A 22,331-nucleotide genomic window follows, 5' to 3' on the forward strand; every position below is an offset into this window, starting at 1 on the left:
ATTGAGTAATTTAAAGCTTTCCATATTTGTTTCCGTTTCATAGTACACAGAAGCTGGTTTCAACGTATTGTGTTTCTGATTACAACGTCTTGTGTGTTGCATTCTTGTGCTTGATTTCTGCTCGTATCCATAGTAATGGACAATTTTTTTTTATTCGTGTCAGAAGCACCATGGATACAGGAATATAAAAAAATGAATAGCACACAGAAAAAAATTAATTACAGGCATATGAAAATATATATAAAATATATATACAAATATGTGTGCACAGAAACAAAATGTTATAGGCATTTGGCCCATAAGCGGGCTACGTCGACAGCATTTGGGGTTGCCAACATCAGATCCTCTAAAGTGCAGTGTGAAGGACATTCAGGGCAGTTATACATGTGCTGGGTCGTCTGCACCTCTCCACATTCACAGAGATTAGATGTAGTAGAATATCCCCACTTCAGAAGGTTATCTCTTGACCGTGCAGGGTTGGTGCGTAGCCTGTTTAGTGATCTCCAGACCACCCAATCCTCATCGTAACCTGGTGCCAATTCTTCCTTTGGTTCCATCCAGTGCCCTTCTCCCGACCGCTTCCATCTCTCCACCCTAGATCCAGGTTGGTCGCTAAAATCTTCGGTTGCTGTGAGAAAACTGCGTCTAGATTTCAAGCGTTTGGTGGCTGGCTGAGTTTTGCGGAGGAGGTGGCTCTCTGCCATCTCAGCCCTCGCTCTTTCACTATAGGCTGCCGCTTCTCTTCGCACTGCAGGAGGTGCAATCCCAGCAAGATGGTAGAGCTTGTCTGTTGGCGTCGGTTTCAGACATCCAGTGACGAGCCTGCAGGTCTCGTTCAGAGCAATGTCGACCTGTTTAGCGTGGGTAGAGTTGTACCAGACACTGATTTCATATTCGCCTGCTGGGAAGCAAACTGCTAGTGCTGTGGTCCTCACTACCTCTGGCTTTGCGCCCCAGGAGGAGTTCGTTATTTTCCGAAGAATATTATTTCTGCCGCTCACCTTCATTTTGGTGTTAATACAGTGCTGTTTATACGTCAGAGCCCCGTCTAGGGTTACTCCTAGGTATTTGGGGTTAACGCAGTGTTCGAGGAATGTGTCCTTCCAGAAGACACGCAGCTTACGGATGCCTGCTTGTTACGGAGATGGAAGGCGCAAACTTGTGTTTTGATAGGGTTCGGCTTGAGTTGATTGTCGGCGTAGTACTGACAGAGCATGTCTAGCGCATCCGTGAGCTTTGTCTCAACATCCTCAAAGGAGTCACCCTGTACGGCCATAGCACGGTCATCGGCGTAAATATAGTTTTCCGTACCAGCTGGCAGTGGTTGATCATTGGTGTATTTGTTAAAAAGTAAGGGTGCCAGTACGCTGCCCTGAGGGAGACCATTTTTCTGGGCCCGCCACCTGCTATGCATCCCTTGGAATTCCACAGAGAACCTACGGTTCTCTAACAGACTTCTAACTGTGGATGTGAATTTAAAGTCCCTGGTAATGGCATACAGCTTCTTCATTAGCAGACGTAAGTTGACGTTGTCATATGCGGCTGTCAAGTCTATAAAGGTGACACCGGTTATTTTCCGGTTCTCATAGCCGTCTTCAATCAGCTGCGTGAGGTTAATTACCTGAGATGTAGTGCTTTTCCCTGGGCGGAAACCTGCTTCTTGGGGGATTATGTAGGGTTCTATGGCACTGGAGAGGCGATCCTGGAGTATTCTTTCAAAGATTTTAAAGATATGGCAGAGAAGTGATAAGGGTCGGAAATTTCTGGGGTCATCAGCATTTTTGCCTGGTTTTAAACTGGCCATAACTTTAGCCTTCCTCCAGATTGTGAGAATCTGACATGTTTCCATGCAATTGTTAAACAGTTTCAGTAGCCATTGTTTAACGTTGGGACCAAAGTGTTTAATCTGTTCAACAAAAATCCCGTCCAGGCCCGGGGCCTTCCTTAGCTTGCATTTCGCTATGGCTTTGTCCAGATCTGCCATTGTGAAAGGGGTGGTCAGAGTTGAATTTTCTTGGTGTTCAATCCTGTCTATTTTGGTCTCCGACTTCCTGATTTTGGTGTCGGGTTTCCCATTCTTGAGAAGCTGGTGGGCTATTTGGTCGGCTGTGACGGAAGCATGTCCTGGAGAGATAGTCGGGTCATTGTTGAGACGTTTAAGGAGTGTCCAGGCTCTCTGACTTCTCCTTTTCATGTCCAATTCCTCTATTGTCCTCAGCCATTTCTCTCTCCTGGTTTTAGCTAGTGACTCGGTTAGCTGCTCGCCCGCAGTGATAGTTTCCGCGGATAGAGGGTTTGCGTCAAACAGTGTCAGGTATTGCTGCAACTGGTCCTCTAATTCTGGCGTAAGGCCTTCAACATAATTGCTTCTGCGTCCTCTAGGGATCGATTGCTTGGAACACAACTGCCCAGGCTTCACGAAATTGTCATAGAATCTTGGTTCAGGTGGTAGGTTGTTTACAGAATCTTCCATGAGGTTTTGAAAGGTTGACCATTCTGCTTTCTTAAAATTGTACCTACGGCGAAAAGGTACGCTATGGGGTTTAACAACAGATGTGATCTGGCACATTACTGGACGGTGCTGGGTGTTTGGTATTGGTGAGCAAACTCCGTTTGAGCATTGGGACGTTACTTGATGGCTAACGAAGATGAGGTCCGGGTTATAACCTCTCCCCGATCTGCCACTGTTGTAGGAAGCAGGCAGTTTATTGTCATGTATCAGTTTTAGGTTGTTTAGCTCGGCCCAGCAGATCACAGCCGTGCCATTGTCGTCGTCTTCTTGGTAGCCCCACTGCGTACTGTGGCTGTTGAAATCACCGATTACAAAATTAATTCTGTCTTTATTAAAATTGTTTACGTTGGAGCTTGAAAAGTCCACAGTTGGTGGTTTGTACACTGATGTAACAGTGCAGTCACTAAGTTCAATGGTTAGCACTTCAGTATCATTGATGTCGTTTATACTGCTTGAAAGGATCTGTATGTTTGGCCTGGTAAAGATTGCGCTGCCATACTGTCGGTGTGGCCTTTCAGCTACTAGTCGCATGCCGTTTATCTTGGGTCTTTTGAGTGTGCTATCTCTGTGAGTTTCTTGTAGACACAGGACGTCGCATTTCTCTTTCTGACAGAGGTCTTGTAGTAGACGTTCTTTGCATGCAGACAGGCCTTCAATATTTACAGAGATAATCGTCAGTGCTGGGCCTGATAAGGTCCTTTTCTGTAGGATTGTCATGTTGCTTCTGGAGTGAAAGGATCAGCCGGTATACAACCGCCCAGGGGACGCCTGAGTATGTGTATTGCATTCACATACTCTTCGTGGAGGCTCCTTTCTTGGACAAATGATTCTCTGTTACAACAGTAATCATAAGGATGTCAAGGGATTACCAAATTGCAGGCGCCTCGGACTACAATTCATGTGACAATGTACAGTACCAATTTTCAATGTCTTCATTCCATTATACAGCTGATGGTGGTCCATATTCGCAACTGCGAATACATTTCACGTTCTTTGTCTCTGTACGCGTTGATTTTTAAAATTCTCAGTAAAGGTGGGCAGCTGACACCAAGGATTTTGCCGAAATGGCGTATCTTAGAGAGACCCTTGTTCGTTTTGTTCACACATGTTTCAGTGTCGCAACAGTCCGTGATCACACCACAGGATGGCTGCTTCGGAACACGTTCAAATTTCGCCGAACAGTTCTGAACAGTCCCTAGTGGTTCCAACCTATTCACGAGAGCGAAAACCGCGGTCGAGCAGCAGTCCAAAGGTGTGCAATCACGTTCGATGGGGATGTAGCATCGAAGTGTCCTTAGCGAAGGACTGAAATGTCCGGGGGCGTCATCAGTTTGAAAGTTTGTCAAGAATGTTGTCCTGTTGTTCAGCGCACTGCGAACTCTCGTTTTTCACTACGAGATGTATGGGGATCAACGCCCCAGGGAAAGGAGTGGTTCTACTGACGCTCTTTATGCCACCCACTGAGATCTTTTCGTGCCGACGCTGAGCGGCGGTGTGACTGGAATGTTTTCCTCAGTCACTCATAAGAAAGCCGAGTGATTTCAATGCTGAGTGTCGCGGTTCTGACCTCCATTGCAGAGACGTCATAAGAAGGGATGATATTCGGATAAGAAAGACTGCGACGATCTTCCAATCGTGTAACACATCCACGACGGTGTGGGACAGAATATTGTGTGTGTGTGTGTGTGTGTGTGTGTGTGTGTGTGGTTTGAGGTTTTCGGGCGCTAAACAGTGTGGTCATCAGCGCCCAAACGCATAGAAACAGTAACACATGCGGTGAAGGGACGAAGACGGACAGCGAACAAGGAGAACGGCTAAAAGACACAGACCTGACGCAGTTCCAAATCCTCACATACAGAGGCAAAACAGGAGGAGCAGAAACGCACTAAAAAAGGAAAAGAAACATAAGGAACAGGGAACAGAAATCGAAGTGAAACAAGTAGGTAACCGCGACTGGCGGACCTCTTACCTAAAACCTGGGTGAGCCAGTCACCCAGCAGCACATTAAAATCCTCTCCCTAAAATCTGAGGCAACAAATTGGACAGGACACAAAACCGTAAGACCTTAACCACAGTCGTTGCGTCGTCTTGCAAAATAGAGGACAAATCCAGTGGCAAGGAAACCACCGCCCTCTGGTCAGAGAATAAAAGACTGTCAAGTAAAATGTGGCGGACAGTAATCTGGACGCCACAAGCACTGCAGATTGGGGGGTCCTCCCGCCGGAGTAAAAAATCATGCGTTAAGGGACTGTGCCCGATGCGGAGGCGAGTGAGGAGAACCTCATCCCGCCTGCATGACTGGTAGGACGTACGCCATGGCCGCGTGGTGGCCTTGACCAGACGCAGCTTATTTTCACCGACTGCCAGCCACTCCTCTTCCCATTGACGCATAACACGAAAACGCAAATGGGAGGTAACAGCATGGAGGGGGACGGCACATTCAACAACGTGAGGGAGGGAACATGCATCTTTGGCAGCCACATCCGCCAGTTCGTTTCCCCTAATACCCACGTGCCCCGGCACCCAGCAGAAAGAAACCTCCTTCCCCTGCCGTTGCAGGTGGAGTAGGGCATCATGGATGTTCTGGACGACCGTATCCGCTGGATACAAGTGTTGCATCGTCTGAAGAGCACTCAGGGAGTCAGAACAGATGAGAAACTTAAGACTGGAAACACATCTCATCTGCTCCAATGCCCGCAAGATAGTACATTACCAACCCGATATCGAAAGAGGCGGTGGGAAAGAAAGGACCGAATGAAGATGGGGAGATGGCCACGAAAGCCCCACTGATGGAGTTGATTGAGGATAAAGCGGCGCCAAGTAGTGTCATACGCCTTATTAATGGCAAAGAATACACCTAGACAATGCTGGTTACGTAGGAAGGCCTGCTGGATGGCCGCCTCAAGCAGGGTCAAGTTGTCTATAGTAGAACGACATCTCCGAAAGCCACACTGAGAGTGGCTAAGGAGCTGCCTGGTCTCGAGCAGCCTAACCAGGTGACGGTTGACCATGCGTTCCAACGTCTTCCCGACACAGCTCGTCAAAGCAATACTCCGATAACTACTGGGATGCATTCGGTCCTTCCCCGGCTTGAGGTGGGGAACCAAAATCGCCTCCCTCCACGAGTCAGGGAACGTGCCGGATAACCATATCATATTAAAACAATTCAGGAGAACTTCCTGGTGAAGGTTGGTGCCAATGGGACGTCAGTAAGCGATCCACACTTCACATAAGCTTCTGAGCTGTGGACTTTTTTTCCGGATTTGCCGACACCTTCCTGTTGGAAGCGTCGTCGAGCCTGAGTGTGATATAGCAGGGCACCGCACTTTCGCACCATTACAGACAAAGGTTGTACGCAACTTTGACACAAATTTCGAAGTTATTTCTAGGAATGGGAGACCATTAAGCTGTTTCGAAAACGAGGTCCTTTAATCCTGTTGCGCAGTGTAGTTGTTTATTCATCCACAGAACTTTTCGCAACGGTATTAGACATGTCATTTAATATAACAATCAAATTTGAATAACAGTTAAGAAGTTTCCGTGTGTAAAATTGCTTAAAGGTCTAGTCAGCTCCGCAATTAATATTGCACAAAGTAGTGTATCATTGCCGGTTCTGGCAAAATTCGCTGACTCAACACCCATCAGCGCTTTTGTACCATCACATTCTGGAAATCCTGACATCATCGCTTCATTGCCCTATGAATACCACCCTCTACTTTCATGTCTTAAGAAAATGTTTTAACTACTCATACATAGACATGGGTAATTAGCTCCAACTGTATACAAAGATTTATTAGTTGATAACGAGTACCAGCACTCTGTACTTAGTGTCAAAGATAGTAATTATCTCATTCATACTGATGGTGATGATGAACTGGCAGCAGAGGTCAGTGTAATCGTCTCTCTAAAAAAAGAAAAAAAGAAGAAGGACATGGGTAGTATACATTTACAGAAATCGATAAATAGTTCACCCATCTGTGAGACAACCTACAAAGGGTAAAAATTTCAAGACGTATATAAATACTCCGTGGCACAAGGCACTGTAAATACCAATGTCAAAGGTGATGAATAAGAACGCAGATGAAAAATAAATTTTAAAAATATGATTTACTAACTATTCTTTTGTCTTGCATTTAAGGTGAAGTCATTCCAGCACCTGATGTGGGAATAATGCTCTCCTATCAAGCATAGTGTTTAAACAGCAGTGGCTATAAGCATGTCAATTTTGATAGAATTGGGAGTTCTCCCTAGTGGCAGTATTGGAAAACCCTCGATTTAGTGTCATTAAAGTAATATCGTCCATGGATGAATGGTGTCGACTATGCAGTGTGTCACTGCAGATTTCAGTCTTGTTTCACATAAATGCTCACTTTCTGTTGGTGATACTTGATGATCACACAGTCTCTGTAGATGACTTCCATGAAGCAGTCAAGATATTTGAAAACAGAGAGTGCATACATCTACAGGAACAGGCTTTTAAGAATGCAATGTATGCCTGCTACGCAACACATCATGAGCTAGAGTGTTGACTAAGCTGACAACCACATGTCCACTCATTCTGTGAGACATTGTGAAGCAGTCTGCTAGAGTTAGCTTGCCAAACTCTCCTCTCATCAGATGTAATATCACTAGTCTATGATTCATTCTGTACATCCATAGAGGTGGAAATGCATGAATCAACTTTGCTTGGTGTGGGTACACAACTATCTTCCTATTGAAGTTTATTTATATATCCAGATGTATGTAAAAGTTTATAAATTTATAAAACAGTTTCAGATCCTCATGTGTCTTATTTATTTTTCTATAACATCCCCCACATCCTAATGCAAACAAACAGCTACCACCACCACCGAGTGGACGAAACAACCTCACCACAAGGGTTTTGTAGCAAGTGACTGCCCCTCCAGTGGCGATGCTAGAAAGTGGAAGAAGATGAATTGATCATTGTTTCCCAACAACATATGTAATTTAATTATTAGACCTTCAGGTTGCAGGAAAACTAATCTTCTTTTAACACTTTTAACATATCCTGAGGAAGTCACCTCGAGCATATAAATATAAACAGGGTTTTTAATATATATTAAAAATATGTGAAACAATAAAATATATGTATTAAAAACCCTGTTTCAGACAAAATATCAGCTGCTGCAGGAGAATTTGTATGCACTCAACTGCGTGGTTATCAGCGCCCATACAAATCCCCAACCTTTGTTCAGTCCAAAATCACCACTTACATGTATGACGATGAAATGATGAGGACTACACAAACACCCAGTCATCTCCAGGCAGGTGAAAATCCCTGATCCCACTGGGAATCGAACCCAGGGGCCTGTGCTCGGGGAAACGACAACGCGACCGCGAGACCACGAGCTGCGGACGAAGAAGAAGTGGAGGGGTTATGTAATATTACCGATTTCATTGAAGATCATAGTGACGATGAGCTAGACAGAACATACAGGGTCACTAGGGAAAAAATATGTTATGTAAGCAGCCAAAACATTTAACTGAGAATGCAATACATGTTGGGGATGAAGAGTTTCAAAAAGCATCTGGTGCATTAGAGCTAATATTTTTAAAAACTTCAAATGTCAAAAAGTATTTCCTCGAAAGAGACAAAAATGTGTTGTGAAATATTACATGTACTAACATGCATACGAATGGCAACATATCAAAGACTGACAATTTAATAATGTAATTAAACCTTGTTAGTAGCTGCACATACCACAGGCAAAGACGTTGAAGTTCAGGCTACAAGACTAAACAATCTACCTCTGAAGTATGCATCTATTACAATGACCCAAACAAAATCACAAAATGATTACAACTATGCATAGTAACAGGTGCCACAAGGAGTACAGATCTCATCACCACACAAAATGTTCTTGTGCAAGCATGTGATAATACAAAGACTGTATGGTCTGTGGCAGGCTGATCACATATACATAAGAGATTATTCATGATCGAATAAATATTTCAAGCACATATCCCAAATTCTTGTGGGTTTTGCTTGTGACGATAAAGGCAGGGAAGGAAGTTACGGACGTATCTGAACAATACCTGCAGACTTGAATGAATTGGTGTTCTAACATCCTTTAAACTGACCATAGAGCGAATTTTACAACAGACACTTCAAAGTGGTAATGTAACAATATGGAATAAATACTCTCAAATGACGAAAATCATGGGACAGCGATATGCACATATATACAATGCGGTAGTATTGCGCACACAAGGTTGGTTATTTGATTTGGGGGAGGAGACCAAAGCACCGAGATTATCGGTCCCATCGGATGAGGGATGGATGGAGAAGGAAACTGGCTGTGCCCTTTCAAAGGAATCACGGAAAACCAAAATCAGAATTTCTGGACGCGGGTTTGAACCGTCGTTCTCCTGAATGCGAGTTCAGTGTGCTAACCACCGCGCCACCTCGCTCGGTCGTACGGAAGGTATAAAAGGGAAGTAGATTGACAATACTTAACTTTTGGTCACAAGCAAATGTCAACAAGCAAATAATCAATGTCGTTCGCTATATACAATGCCCTTACAAGTAATTCAGAAAGTTCATATGGATTGCTAATCACAGCCCTTCTAGTGCCTCTCTTCTAGTGCATGGTTTCTAGTCTGGGTCTGCTAGTGCCTCTACTAGTGTGCGTCTTCTACTCTTCCTTCCACTGTCTTAGTGACATTTTAGTCTACGTGCTATTGGCTGACGTCATCTCACAGCCTTCTCTGCAGTTGCGTGAACTTCGTGCCGGCGCTTGTCGTTACGCCAGAACAGGAAGTTTCCTGAAATCATTAATACTCAGCAGTATCCTGCCATTAAGTACAAAGAAGTTCTCTACTATCATCTGATGCACACAAGTCCCCTCCTACCCCAAAGAGGGCAGTAATGATACTGCAGAGAAAAATATTGTCAAAATTTTGGAGGGAAAATGTTGTGATACCATGAAATCAGTCAGTTGCAAAATGGTATGTAATCTTTCCCGAGAGTGTCACACTGAAGCGTTTTTTCTGGTATGAAGGCAAGAGCATCTGATGCACTTAAGCATGTACTCCATCTTCATGTGCACTCACACATTTTTGATCCTCTTCATAGTAGGCTCCATTCCATCCCTCTTTTGTAAGACATTGCCAGATACCAGAAAGTGGGATAAATATTACTTTACATGATCGTTTCTGGCTTCTGACAGGATATAACACTCCCTGTCTGCTACTGTTACACCATAACCCCAAAGTAGGAGTTAATTTGTAAAACAGAATTATTTTGTTACAGCAGTTATGGTATAAAGCAACAGAGCAGTGTTACCCTCTGAGAGGAATTTTGTTAAGTTGACCGTATTGTTCCTAATGGAAGTGGCTTATCGGAAATGAAAGTCAGAATTACGTTAATATTGGAATAGTGACAAACAAAATTTTGCCTAGCTATACTTGTGGCGACTATCGACCAAGTCGCGGTTAATATCTTTGTTTTTGGCAAGCTCTTTGCCCCAGTCTGTGGTCGCGCGCGAAAGTGTACGGACGTGTACCGAGAATTCAGAATGTAAACAACTGTATATGTGTGCTTACGAGAAATAAAAATAGTGTTTATTACATGTGGTGTAGCGTGCATCATTGGATTCGGCAACCCTACAACGCCTACCCATACTGGTGACCCCGAATTTTGTTCGCGAGTGCTACAACGAAATCTTATACCGTCGAACAGTACACAATGGAGCGCTTGCCGCCTGCTACACCGACCACGTGCCAACTAAGTGTTCCAACGGACGCTTCGGCATGGTTTTACAATTATCCACCGGGCGTCCGCAATAGCTCTACGCAGTTTCCGAACACATCGATTAGCTGTACTCAACAGGACAGTGTTTATACAATTCCACAGCCACGTGTTCCGAGTGCTCAACAGCCGACACAATGTGCTCAAACCCCAGTGACTATGTTTACAGGTTTCCCAAGTGCAAGTGTGAATTTTCCACCCGAATCAGTGACTGTACAAATCGAGCCGGACGCTCAAGACAGGAGAGTTCATATTTCTGCCGGAACTCCGGATTTTGCACCAACCCCCCCTACACCACCAGCGTCCGCTTTACGAGTGTTTCCGACGGCACACGCCGTTCCTGCCGCGTGTGTTCCACAAACATTAGGTGATTTTAACTATTTTAATGCACCTGTAGGGGAGGGGCCCGGAAACTGTATTCCGTCGTTCGCCGCACATCGGTCGACTACGGTCGATTCTACCGCGCCGGTCCATTCTACGCCCGTCGGCGTTACTCCGTCGACCGCTCGATTCGTTGATGTCTCGACCAAGGTCGAGCCAGCCGCGCCTACCGTGCCGCGTGCCACTGACAGTGGCGGAAGCTGGTGCACCGCTACTGCACCCGAGACAATTACGTTGCAGAACTATGGACAGGGAGAGACAGTTTCTGATAAACATTTATGTCAAGACTTTCCCACCCGTTGGCCGAAGCTACCACCCCTTCGCAAGGATCACCCACGCACATAGTTTACCTTGGTCGACCACGTCCTGCAGCTACACGGCGTCGCCGACGACAATTCGAAGTTCCTATGCTTACTGTGTCACCTCCATGACGAACTGGATCTGATCTGCGACATTGTGGCTTCGCCCCCCGCTACGGACAAATATGCGTTCGCCCGACGCACCATCCTCGAGCGACTATCCACATCGACAGAGGAAGCTATCCGCCTCATCAGTCAGGAATCGCTGGGATCCAGGTCCCCGTCGCAACTCTGGCGTCATCTCCGCGCTATGATTGACACGCATCACATGCCGGACATTACACTTTGGACCATCTGGTTGCTGAAACTTCCCCCGCAAGTTCAACTTCACCTTCTACATGTAACTTCGGCCCCACTAGATGCCAAACTGAAGATCGCAGACCAGGTTTACAACATTCTGCCCCCCCCGCATGCCCCCCCAGGGTGCCCTCAGGCCTCAGGGGTTGGCACACCTGCGTGGCAGTTCCCATCCTGCAGTACAGAGTGCGCACGACTCGCTCCACGCATGCGCGCGGAGCCAACGCCGCCTGGCAACCGCCGCAGTAACTCCTCTCCTACCAGCACTACTGCAGCGTCGCCATCGGAGGGAACTACAAACAAGTCCCCCTCCACTGCCGCTTCGACCTCAACCAGCACGACGGGCGACGCCACGCGCCGCCCCGCTTGGTGTTATTTCCACTCCCGCTTTGGCGACGCGGCTAAGAACTGTCGTTCTCCATGCGCGTTCCCAAACTAATAACGCGACCCAATTCAGGCGCTACGGGCCGCGTTGAACCGCACAGACGCCTATCACTAAATACTTCTTCTCCTCACGCGCCAGGACGCTTGTACGTGAGAGATGCAGTGTCTTGCCTTTCATTTCCAGTCGACACGGGGGCCGAGGTTAGTGTGATACCTTTGTCCGCAGGTATTAAATTCGAGCTTCAGCCTTGCCCCCCGCTTCGAGCCGCCAATAATTCCCTGATCCGCTCTCATGGAATAACGAATTTAAGCCTTAAACTGCAGGACATTAATACGCCCTTACAGTGGATTTTCGTTATCGCGGATGTGGATGAACCCGTGCTTGGGGTAGATTTTCTCTTAGCCCACGCACTGTCACCCGACCTACAACGAGGTACACTAACCTTTAACTCGGGAGACCGTACCACCGGTTCAGATATCTTACCCCTCTCATCCGAAAGCGCCATTCTGCTGTGTGAGCTAGCGGAAACTGCTGTTGCAGTGCTTTCTCTTAGATCACACAACGACGAACTTCGGGACAGCAATGGGGCCCTCCGCTTACGCATCGCCGCCGTGCAAGCCAAGCTCACGGACGCGCGTAAGCAGACCGCCCAGCTGTCGCACACGGCCACGCCCCCAACCCCCGCACCACTTCCTCGCACCTGCAGCCGACGCCGCGTGACATTTCTACTGCCGGACGGGAGCTGTACCCGCGACGCTACCAGGTACCCCACCGAGCTCTTCGACAAGGACTACTAGTGGATCACCGCCACTGCTGCTGAACTGCCGGCCTTGGACACACACACGTGTGCATTACAGGTTAGTCACAGTGCAACGGGTGCTGGTCCAGCATCCCCATCGGTGTTCGCGATCAATAACGGTACTGTCCACAGAATAAATACCACAGAAGGCCCACCGGTACGTGCAAAGGCTAGGCGTTTAAATCCGGAAAAACTTAAACACGCCAAAGCTATTGTTCAGGAACTTTTAGATAATAAGACTATCCGCCCTTCTTCTAGTTGTTGGTCATCACCCATTCATTTGGTGCCTAAGAAAGATGACACTTTCCGCCTCTGCGGTGACTATCAGGCGCATAACGCCAGAACAATTTTAGATAATTATCCCGTCCCAAATATTCAAGACTTTGCTTCCCAGCTGCATGGGGCACAAATTTTCAGTGTAGTCGATTGTCATAAGGCGTACCACCAACTGCCAATGGCACCTGAGGACGTTGAAAAGACCGCTATCATCACCCCGTTCGGGTTGTTCGAGTATTTGTTTATGCCATTCGGCCTTAAAAATGCTGCACAGACGTGGCAACGGTTCATCGACTCGCTGGTTGGAAAACTGGACTTTGCATATGCGTACCTGGACGACTTGTTAATTTTTTCTTCCTCCCTCGAGGAACATGAACAACATTTAAATACAGTGCTCCAACTATTAAAAGCAAATGGTATCGTAGTGAACAATACTAAGTCACAACTCCGCCGCACCAGTGTCACTTTTCTGGGCCACAGAGTTTCGGGCGACGGCATCCGCCCCCTAACTGAACGGGTGGAGGCCATTAGTACGGTGCCTTTGCCCAAAGATTTTCAGGGCCTCCGCCGCTTCCTTGGAACGGTAAATTACTACCGTAAACATATTCCCCGCGCCGCCGACATACAAGCCCCACTGACGGATGCCCTCGCAGGAAAAAACACATCAGGGTCTCGGGCGGTCACGTGGACTCCAGATATGCGTCGCGCATTTGATAATCTAAAGTCAGCCTTACAGACAGCTGTTACGCTTGCTCACCCCATTCCTGATGCTCCCATCTCGCTTACTACAGACGCAAGTGATACAGCAGTGGGGGCAGTACTTCAGCAATCCGTGGGTTCTGTTGTACAGCCGCTCAGATTTTTCTCCCACAAACTGACCGCTTCCCAACGTAAATGGTCGACCTTCGACCGGGAACTGTTTGCTATTTACGCTGCTATCAAATATTTCCAAGACGATATCGAAGGTCGCCATCTCGTGGTATTTACCGACCACGAGCCATTGGTTTACGCTTTCTGTAACCCAGGTAAGGACTCATCCCCGAGACGTTTTAGGCATATGGACCTTATATGTCAGTTTATGAATGACATACGTTACGTCAGAGGCGCAGACAATGTCGTTGCTGATTTTCTGTCTCGGGTGTCGGTTTTATCTTCACAACTGGACCTCAGTGAGCTCCCTAAATTGCAGACAGAGGATACTGAACTCGCAGCATTGCGTTCCGATATCAAAACAGGACTCAAACTAGAGTTACGGACACTTCCTGGGTTTTCATCACCCATCTGGTGCGACATTTCAACAGGACGCATACGCCTGGTGATTCCTGCACCTCTCCGCCGGGACATATTTAATAGTATCCACGACTTGGCACACCCTGGCATTCGCGCCTCCGCACGTCTGGTATCTGAACGTTTTGTTTGGCCCGGGGTGATAAAACAGTGTCGCAGTTGGGCACGAGCATGTGTGGCTTGTCAGCGCGCAAAAGTAGGACGTCATGCACAGCCCCCCATGGGTACGTTCGATGTGGCAAAAAGAAGATTCCAGCACATACACATCGATATCGTCGGGCCCTTACCCCCCTCAGGCCCCTTCCGTTACATACTGTCCGCAATTGACAGGTTTACCCGCTGGGTAGAGGTAATTCCTCTCACTACTATCACAGCCGATGCAGTGGCCCGAGCCCTGCCGTTAATGTGGATCTCGCGCTTCGGCTGCCCAGTCTCTGTCACCACTGACCAGGGCCGCCAGTTCGAGTCTGCCCTCTTCCGACAGCTTTGTGAACTGTGTGGGGTGAAACGATTTAGGACTACAGCATACCACCCCCAGAGCAATGGGCTTGTGGAACGCTGGCACCGAACGCTTAAAGCTTCCCTGATGTGCCACGGAGGTGAGTGGGCCGATGCCTTACCATGGGTAATGTTAGGCGTTCGGGCCGCGTACAACGAGGACCTTGGCGCATCCCTGGCGGAGGTACTGTATGGAGAACCCCTCACACTCCCAGCAGAGTTAGTTGAGCCTTCACTTCCTCCAGATCAAATCTGCGACTCGACATTCGTCGGGCAGGTCAAGGAGCTAATTGCTAACATCCGCGTGCCGCCTCCTCGACCACACACGCCCCCTCCCGTATTTCTGCATAAGGACTTGGCGTCGTGCACTCACATCATGGTGCATAATGACACCATCCGACCGGCACTCAGACCTCCATATACGGGCCCGCACAGAGTCATATCATGGCGTACCAACACGTTCGAAGTGCTCATTAACAGCACGCCTCAAACGGTATCCGTCTGCCGCCTCAAACCTGCATGGACTCTGGGAGAACTGCCCGATACCCCTCCCAGTCAGACCCCATCCCCTGCTGCACCCACCTCGCATGAGGCATCTACCGACAGTCCATGGATGAGCGACGCCCATTCCCACACGTGTGACGTTCCCCACTCCCAGTCGTGTGACAGTGCTACAGGTGCGTGTGACATTCCTAGGCAGAGTGATGCGTGTGATGACTTACCCTCCTACAGGCAGCCCCTCGCCTCTCCCCTGTTAGGATTCAGTGATGTATCAGGGACCAGCCTCAGAGCGTGTGATGTCACCGATGACGACTTGTGTGGAGATTCTGTCAACCCGTATCAGGAAGTGGTAGTGAATGTCAACACAGATCTTATTTGCAGCTGTAATGTGTTTTTTGTTATGCAGCCGGGTAATGTGTACATCTTCTACGAACAAGCCAGCTTCCCCAGTGACAACTTAACTCACATTCATCTCCTCCAGTCTGTCCCCTTGCCTGTTGGTACTGACCCATCAACGGTCAAAGTCCTACGTACCGCCACAGGCATTCAGATCCGCTATCCTGGCCCCTCACAACCCACCATCCCCTCCCCAGATCCCTCAACTGCTGTACGAGGATTCACCCGGTCAGGCAGGACCATCCGCCCCCCTCGCTGGCTCGAAGACTTCAATTACTAATGTAATGTAATGTAAGGTATGGTTTCTGATTAAACACCCTCTCCCTCCCCCCTGGGTGTTCCCTTTACATGTATGCCCCAATATTTATGTTTGTGCTCCACACTCTAGGGGGGGGGGGCTAATGTGGCGACTATCGACCAAGTCGCGGTTAATATCTTTGTTTTTGGCAAGCTCTTTGCCCCAGTCTGTGGTCGCGCGCGAAAGTGTACGGACGTGTACCGAGAATTCAGAATGTAAACAACTGTATATGTGTGCTTACGAGAAATAAAAATAGTGTTTATTACATGTGGTGTAGCGTGCATCATTGGATTCGGCAACCCTACAACGCCTACCCATATACTGTTTATAGAATAAGGGAAACGGTCGCCAGCCTAATTAGGCAAGAGAAAGATTAACATTCTCGTTTATGAAAGTAGGTATAAGTAACTATAATCGACAACACAACAGACACAACCTAGCCTTAGCAACACGCGAGTGCAATGAACTCTAACACACATATGTTTTAAGATTGAAGCTAACAGTTAGAGCAGCAGGAACTATTTTCAAAATTATAACAGGTACAGAAAAACACCATCACTTTCAGGGTTTACACAAACTGAGTGGTCTTTATACTGTTAATATGCACACAAGAGAGACAAACACTTGGCATACATGAGAATGTAACGTTTCACAACTGCAGCTTTCTCACTTTTACTACAACGAAACACAATGTTGACAAAATTGCAAGGAACTGACTCTCCTTTTTAGAATTTACTACAGACAACAACGTGATCATTTACTTTATAAGACTCAGCCTAAAGTTTGAAGTTGGTAACAGCACTTTAAATAACAGTTTCAATAGGAAAATTATTATTGGACAAATAACATTTGCTTTAACTCACTCTGTTACCACATTAGCTTTAACTATCTTTCTAATAAGTTCAAGAGGCATTATTTAACAAAGCTCTAGGCTTCAACGTACTTTCAGTAAGGACACTCGGTAATCACTTTACTTCAAACGGACAGGACCCTGGTAGGTGTTATGATGAGGAGTAAAATCAAGGTAGGTAAATAAATTCCGATATGAATTACCTTATATTTCAGCACACTAACACATCCATTAGGCTGATCCTTCACTGTACATCAATATAGTATTACGTTACAGTGATTGCGCAATGTGGTGGCAACTGCATGTTGGTAGGTGGAATTACAGGTAGAATTGCTGGACTTTATCGTATCTTCATGGCGATGATTCATACAAATTCCAGAATAGATCCAGCTATTTATCCACCCATCCGAGGCATTGGAAAGAAGCAGTAAAAGCCTCTCTCTGAATCAGCATGATATGCACCTTTACATTGACAGTGCACAGACTGGTAGCTCCTTTCCGACTGGTGGCTCGTCTCCAACTGACTATCAGTTCCACCTTTTCCACCTATGCCAACCACAATTTGCGCGTGCTACGCATTTCCGTTCCAGAGGGGAACCACTACACCATTTACATACAAACTAACTAAGAACCCTAAGTGAGGATCAGCAATTTATATAACAGCAAACAAATACATTAAATAAAACAGAACATTTTCACATATTGACACTTCTACAAAAAATTATTCACACAAAATTACAATTACATACAATAAGTTCTGTTCCCTCCAAATGGGACAAAGAATACAAATTGCAGATACACTACTTTGCATAGAATCAAATCACGACATCAAAGGTTTGACAAAGAAAAGAATACACAATTTTATGCTATCGATTTGAACACATTCACAGGCGATCAACAATGTAACATTAAATAAAGCAAAACGAATCCATACAGCATAAGAGCTGTGGTGTTACAAGGAATTACTCAAAAGATGCATCTTGTACAGATTTCTAGCTTCTTTGGGTATTATAGCTTTGAAGGCATCTCATTCCCCATCACAGCCCCAGACATGCCAAATTATTTAGTTGATGTTAACTATCTGGGAGTAGATGAGGAAAAAGTAAGCCAGAGGATGTGAAGCATCAAGTAGTTGGACTCCTCTACTTTTCCAAAGTAGGCCGTCTGCATCCTAAACATGTAGATTTACTGCTACTCTCCAAAGGCAAAAAGCATCTCCATGTCTGTATCAGGAACATGTCCCACGTACTTTCCGGCCCAATGGGTAGAAAGGAGCATAAATGTCACTTTTGCAAAGTGTGAGTATTTAGAAAGATGGCTGATTAACTGCTCGAGCTAGGAACTGGTATGTGTGGTAATGCTCACTGAGGATAAAAAGTTCTGAAAGTTAAAGAATCTCAACCTCCAGAAATGCTGGCTCTTTGTTGTATACCTTGACTCAGAACTTGCTGGTTCCTATAGTTCGTAATGAAGATGATCCCACAGCCCCTCATACCACTGTCACAGAACGATACATGCCACAAGTAGTAGTGTATCAAGCTGTATGCTCATATGCTTCCAATAATAGCACACCTGAATCATACACAGAAGATAATTCTGCAAAATGGATTCTCTCTGAATCTAAAACTTGCGTTCAACGTTGATGTTCTTTCTGGCAACAACATTCCAACGACCAGCTTGCAGGAGAATGATGTGCTATACATGTAGGCAGTTGCCTGCCATATTTCTGGACAGCCCTTAAGTAGAATAGTGGCAACTCCACGTAGATACAGTTGTTATCTAACAGGGATGTTTCACAGTGTAACTCACAATGCATGCAAGTTGAAATACAAACTACATAACACATACCCATCTTTTTCAATAATTCGATTGGATATGATGCTAACTTTGTTGCTGAGCACTTAGATGATCTCTGCTTCGAAAAAGTTAAGGTCAGTATCATACCTCACAAGGTAAAAAAATACATATCCAGTCTGAAGCGGCAAGTGAAAGTGCAAGGCCAGGAAACGAACCCGTGTCTCCTGCTTATTACTAAGGCGCATTAACCACTAAGAAAAATTTGGCGCAATGTATCACACAGCTGCATTGATTAGCCTGGCATGCCTCCCTCTTCAATCCAAATTCTCACTGTCACCCCTGTGTACATTAAATTACACCTTACACATGAACAGAACTGCCAAGGTTCTCCATGTAAGAAGGAATTTAAAGTAGACTGGGGTGACAGTGATAATTTGGATTGAGGAGTGGGGCGTGCCAGGGTAATCCAGGCAGTTGGGTGAACTACTTTGCAAAGGTGGTTTAGTGGCTAATGCACATGCCTAGTGAGCAGGAGACCCGGGATTGATCCCAGGCCTTTGTACAAATTTTCACTCGCCACTTCAGTCTGTACATACAGACCAATAAAGTCTCTGAAATTGTTTCATTTTATTTTAAAAAAATACATTTCACTTTCCAAGTGAATCACATCTAAAATATCTCTCTGCTTCCTGGATTTATTATGATTCATGTACGCACATCTCCAGAATTTTGGTGAGAAAATGTGTCGAAACGATATGCATATAAATGTGCCAAAGAAGGGGGTCTTCCCGAATTACTTCACAAAACCACATTACCCACTAACCACATTCACCAGCGAACTCACTGTGTCAACCATAATGGATGCAGACCCTAGGCACACAATGAATATTGCCAGAAGTTCTAATTTAGAAGGATGCACTAAATTGTATGTCGAGACAGATGAGCACTTTTTGCAGTCGTTTTTGAGAAATTCCAGAGTATATGCTTGGGCACATACACTCTGGATGTTGTCTTCTGTTTCACTGTACCAAGGCTTTCGTGGGACACAAATTTGGCTTTCGTGGGACACAAAGTTAAAAAGAATTTGCATCAACCTGAAACTGTTGACTGATGTTAATATGTTACTTTTTTAGAATGTGGTATTCATGGATGGTACTGCCAGTGCATCCACAGATACTGTCATGGGAATAATTCTCAACTGAGTGAGGAGGGTTACAGGCAATCTGACGATTTCAGTCACATCCTTTACTTGGATGTAAACAATCTCCATTGGTACGCCACACCACAAGCTCAACTGTTTGGAGGGATCCAATGGCTGTTGAAAGATGAAATCGACAGACTGACAGATGACATCCAAGATGTGGTTCATAATGCTGACAGGGAATATGTTGGAGGGACACCTGGAATATCCCCTCCAATTTGCATGATGTACACAGGGCTTTATTGCTGTGTCCAGAGCACCTAGTCCAGCGAGATGGTTTCATCCCCAAGCTTATGACGACTCTGGGGAATAAGCAGAGATACATTCTATACTGTAGAAACCTCCAGTAGTGTCTCAGTTTAGGGATGTGATTTCTTAGGAGCACCCAAGGCACCTTCAACGAGCATCCCTGGTTGAAGTAGTATATTACTGTTAATACCAAGAAGAGGACTCACCCAATGTGGGATTCTGAGACAGATTTTTATAAATAAATGAATAATTTATATTGTGGCAAACCAATGTAGGATGTTAGAAACTGTCTTGAGATTCACATGGTCAACCATAGGGATCGGCGTTATAGTGGAAGGGATTACATCGCCAGATGAATGGTCCACAATTTTCAGTAATGGCTAAGGTTTTAGTGCAGTCCTTCAAGGCTGTCAATATCGGTATGTCACCAGCATCTTTCCTAACTCCATTTGTACTGATTCCAGTATGAGTTTGCAAAACCACACTTCGCTGATGTTTCATTTACTGAATGATAGAGTGCAATCCATATGAAATAATTAGGTACAATCCCAAAGTATTCGACATGTCTGGATAAGTGGCCAATAATCGTTATGACATAACATCTCAGAACAAGAAGGTTATCAACTTGATGAAAGACAAGATGAATGGTTCACAGATTGTGTAGTTTGTAGGACTTATAACAAAGATATATCATACTATATAGATCCTGACACATATAGACTGGGTAACAGTGTGCATTATGCGGCCTCACATGCTTTTACGATTAAACACAAGGAATGTCTGTTTTGGTGATTATGCATCTATGTACACCAAGTAGTCTTTCAGTAGCGAAGCCATGAAGTGCTTACTGCACTGCAACTTAAAAGTTGATCTGTTGCTCCATGATGACAGATGCTTCATCTGTGCAGTTTGCTCAAGTGATTGTGTGTGTGTGTGTGTGTGTGTGTGTGTGTGTGTGTGGTTTGTTCTTCTTGTTCATCTGCAGCAGTTAGATTCCACACAGTTTAAGTATTGTATTGTATATAAAAATATTGAATTTACACCAAAAATAAGTCTTATTGCACTCTTTTGCATGCTAAAAACTTTAACCTGGATTGATGAGTTACTCAGGAATATGATCCTGTGTGACATAATAAAAAGACAGCAAGCAAAGTAAGCAAGTGTTTTTATATTTATATCTTCTACAACCAACATCGTTCTCACAGCAAATATTTAGACACTTAACCACTTCTGTGATACGCCCTTCACAACTGAATTTGTTATTGAGTTGTAATCCTACAAATTTAACACTGTCAACCTCTTTGATCTGCATGCCTTTCAGATGTTATGCACATGCTGGAAGGAAATCTCTTACAGGTTGTGAACTGCATGTAATGGGCCCCTTCAAAGTTAAATGACAGTGAATTAGCTTTGACACATTTTTTAATGTCAGTGAAAAATGTATTACCAGCAATTTCTAAATCTGAACTCGACTTGCTACTTTTTGCATTGTTTGTATCATCTGCAAACAAAACAAACTTAGCGTCTGGCAATGTAGTAAAAGGGAAGTCATTAATGTACACAAGAAAAAGCAATGGACCTAAGATGGAACCTTGAGGAATATTACATGTAATTAATTGCCAGTCAGATGAAGACTGACTGCTTATAGCACAGTTATTTTGTTTACTGTTAGTTAAATAACACCCAAACTATTTCGCAGTACTGCCAGTGACACCATAATATTCTAATTTAATTAAGAGAATGCTGTGATTCATACAGCCAAAGGTTTTTGACAATTCACTCAGATTTGTTATCTAGGGAATTAAGTACATTCTCACTGTATATGTTAATAGCTTTCTCTGTATCAGAACCTTTAAGAAATCCAAAGTATGACTTGGACAGTATATTATTTGCAGTTAGATGCTTGAACACACCCTTTTCAAATATTTTTGAAAAAGCTGGCAAAAGTGAAATTGGTCGATAGTTTGATGGTGTCTCTTTATAGCTCTTCTTGTAAAGAGGCTTAACTTAAGTGTATTTTAGCCAGTCTGGAAATATTCCACTGATAAAATATCGATTACACAAATAACTTAAGATAGAACTCAACTTGCATAAGCACTCTTTGATTAACTTTGTTGATATATTATATTAACCACTAGATTTTACGGATTTTATATGGATGCTACTTTTTTCGGCGATGTAAGTGTCTGCATTTTACTGAAGTTATTTGTAAAGACTGGTCTCAATACTTCTGATAACCCCAAGCTGTCAGTAACAGGAATATAGTACTTGTTTAAGATGTTTGCTACACTACATGCACTTGTTACCAATGTCTCTACTACTCTTATTTCCACTACCTGTAGTTTGTGTAAAAGCATTTTGTGATCTACTCTGTCAAAGGCCTTGGACAAATCTAAAAAAATCTCCATTACAAAGTCTCCTCTGTCCAGGGCCTCCATTATGTCTTTAGCAAATTCTATTATTGTCACTCCTGT

This window comes from Schistocerca piceifrons, chromosome 3 (genome assembly GCF_021461385.2).
Source record: "Schistocerca piceifrons isolate TAMUIC-IGC-003096 chromosome 3, iqSchPice1.1, whole genome shotgun sequence".
Taxonomy (NCBI): domain Eukaryota; kingdom Metazoa; phylum Arthropoda; class Insecta; order Orthoptera; family Acrididae; genus Schistocerca; species Schistocerca piceifrons.